The 3,403-nt window shown below is 37.7% G+C and overlaps 1 long non-coding RNA gene across 1 annotated transcript; it reads left to right on the forward strand.

The window, feature by feature from the left end:
- Positions 1-909: 909 nt before the first annotated feature.
- On the forward strand, positions 910-2,795 carry LOC124297016 (uncharacterized). The gene is made up of 4 exons (XR_006906501.1): positions 910-936; positions 1,016-1,303; positions 1,647-1,754; positions 1,832-2,795. It is a non-coding gene; the product is annotated as an uncharacterized LOC124297016 (long non-coding RNA).
- Positions 2,796-3,403: the final 608 nt, after the last annotated feature.

Below are 3,403 nucleotides of genomic sequence, written 5' to 3' on the forward strand. Positions count from 1 at the left end.
CAGTTTGATCAAGAATTATCTTTAACTTCAGTCGTTATTTTTATAATATCTATGACATACGCTTTTTGGTATATATAGATATACAAATCAGTGATAAATACGGTTGTTGATCCTAGGCGTTCTCGCTATTTTGACCCCTGGTATAAGGATTCTCTATGAGGATAAACGACATCTCTATGATACAGAAAGCCGCTTCATGTGAACGCTTGAACTGCCTTTTGTAGCGAAAACTGAACAGCCCTGTTGAGAAGCTGATTGGCCACGTTTCAAATTCCCCATATATAGCTCATGGTGTTTATACGCGATCCAATTCTTTCTGTCCTTTTTTGTCGTATCTTCGTACAAGCAGTGGTTTTGTGAAATTATAACAGACGTTGGTTTGCAAAAGGCAACGTTAACTGCTGGACTATTAACGATGTATCGAAAATTGATTTCGGTATAGTGGCAAAGTTTTTTTAATAAAAACGAAAATCCCGCCGTAGCCGAAACACCACAGGTAGCTAAGTAATGTATTATAATTTATATATTTTAGTATATCATGCTGGTCAAAATTTATTGAAATTCCTAAAATTTCATTCAAGTAAAGTTTTCAAATGCACATTATAACCTCAAAATGAATTTAAATTGCAGTCTGCTTCGTTTATTGCGTTTTCCATCTACCTCTTTTTACCCAGGAGTCTACAAATATTAATTAGCTATTAATATTAATGAGCACCTACGTTTCCTACGTACATAATCTGACAGATATGTCTTTTATATATAGTTAGGTTGCACGCAAAAGTCGCGCACCTATGACCTACATCCCGGTACATCGCTTAGCTCAGTATGCACTGTAGAAGCTAAAATCAGTCCAGAGTACAAAGTGCGTAGCAAATCGTACGTCGTAACATTGATGGCGGGCAAAGGCCAAGAGTCACGAATGTGTGGCGGCAGCTGGTATTTACAAATCAATACGTTTTAACATAAAATATGTGTAAAGTTAGAAGTATCATCAATTTAATATCTTGTTTGTCAGGTAGATGAAAGCATGTTATTGTCTCTCTCGTGTGGATTCACCGATGAAGCGTAGAACAGGCACCTACAGTAGTTAGCTGAAACTGGCAAAAAGCGAAGGACAGGGGTTGGACTATACAGAAAACTAGGTTCTCATCAAACATTACATTTCGAAAACAGTCTGTGAAATGAGTAGCCGTACACGTATAATTTGCTGGACTTGGTGTCTCCTTTTTTGGCCTTGTCATCCCGAAATAGTACATTAAGTGACAAGTGCGGGAAGTAGGTGATACCTGCACGCACGAGTTATGTATACTATTTTTTGACACAAGTTGCGGTAAGTTCGCGATGAGATTTGTTAAAAGTGGTATTGGCACACAAAGAAAAGCTAATATGACCTTTTGTAATCGATGTTAGTAATCCGAGCATCGCCTTCGCTCCTTAGCACCACGTTTGTTTACATCGATTATAATCTGGTAAATACACAGTGCGCATGAGTATGTTATTACAATTCTAGAGGTCGCTGTAAGGGTAATATTCACTTACCGCACGTTCCGCAGGCACGGTAAAACGAACTTACCGCACGCTGTGTCAAAACGAATATTATACTGTATTCTATGTAAGCCATTACAGGTTACATTACATGATTACAGGCATTACAAGTGTGCATCGGAACGGAGTACCGGCTGGATCATAATAAACGGATCTTCAACACATATCGATCTTCGTCCATACACCTCCTGACTCTCGGCCTCCCTTCAGTGAGTCATAACTTGGATTGGGAGCATGCATGAAATGTATAGTGCTCTGTCTTACGTAATCTTTTCTTTCTGTTTAGTCTGAACATTCAAACATTCTTCCCAGACTTTCGACACTAAAAGCGTCGACTAAATCAGAATTGGTGTGACATGCGCATAGAATGCTAGTTTTTCAAATATGAACGATCGAACTCGGAATCAAAGACCAGCATCGATGGACTATTCACTTGTGGAATTGCTTAAAAATCACGAGTAATCACTGGAATTCAAGATGTACTTTAGTATTGAATATCAGTTGGAAATCGGCAATATACCGAACATTTTGAAACTTTTAGGAACCACTTGAAGTCTAGTAGAATTCAATTTATCCTTCAATATTGGAAATCATCGGTAAATCACTCGCGAATCATTGATGATTTTAATGCGCGTGGTTCCTTCGACCATCGTCGTAAAATTTGTCCACAGGTTTCTTCCTATAGCTTGAAGATGCATCAAAAGTACTTTTATAACATCCTGTTAGGAAAATTTAAAACTCTTATACATTCAGAATTTGAAGTCGAGTCTTTCGGCAACATTATCATGATACAATTTTAACAGCAAAGTTTCATGTGTGTTGATCATTTTCATGTGATTAAATATTGGTCCCGTTGAAGTAAAAGTTCACAAGATGAATGATAATTCTTACATGTTCACTCTTGATTTTATACAGCTTTCAACAATCAAGTCTTATCCCTTGTGACGTTTGTTGATCAAATTTTTTATTTCACAGTGCCTGATTTAGAAACAAGATTTACCTGGAGTTTTGATCGATAAACTTTAATCAAAAATTTAATTTGGTGTTGACATCGAAATTTTATGATGAATATTCGAATAATTGCGGAAATTTAGCTAGCTTAAAACTCTACAAACAAGCTCGATCAAAACTTCAAATATATGAAGCGAGATACGTTGCACCGAGTAATAAACTTAACTCTTAGCTTCCACATCTCCCTGCAATCACACTGTTGCTAGATTAGGGTGACACTGACCCTAAACTTATCCAACTAAAAATGATAGTCAAGTATGAATAAAAAACAAAGTAACTCATAAATTGATGAAAATTCAAAAAAAAAAAATCAAATTAGTACGTGAAACCGATTTATTTGTTATATTTGCTTCTCAACACTGGCTCTGATATACTTTCCGTCTATTCATTCGCATTGCATGCCACGCAGCTGACGGATCGCTTACGAAATTTGATCGTATACCGCACTAATACGTTACGTCATTATCGACCGAGCATGAACGATCGACACGCGCGATCTTCTGCTGTCTTTTCCTCTACCCCCCTTCACCCCCCATCCCCCGTAAATATGCTCTCTGCGTTATGTCTAACCTAGATCCAACCAATAGGAAGCCGGCATAGTGAGCACGTGACTACTTGCGTCACGTAGTGGCGGGGAATACTAACGGAGACACTGTAAAATTAGAAGTGTCAGGAACTTGATACAGTTCAGGTCAAGTGTATGTCATATATCGAGTCTTAAAGTCTAAAAGTCATTGAAAATTCTTGATCGAACTGACGTGTTCGCTGATGTTAGAAATATCATAACTGGTATGTTTCGGCTCTCCGTCTATCGATCCCATTAATACAGGGCCTGTATGAAAGCTGT

This window comes from Neodiprion virginianus, chromosome 2, assembly GCF_021901495.1.
Source record: "Neodiprion virginianus isolate iyNeoVirg1 chromosome 2, iyNeoVirg1.1, whole genome shotgun sequence".
Classification (NCBI taxonomy): Eukaryota; Metazoa; Arthropoda; class Insecta; order Hymenoptera; family Diprionidae; genus Neodiprion; species Neodiprion virginianus.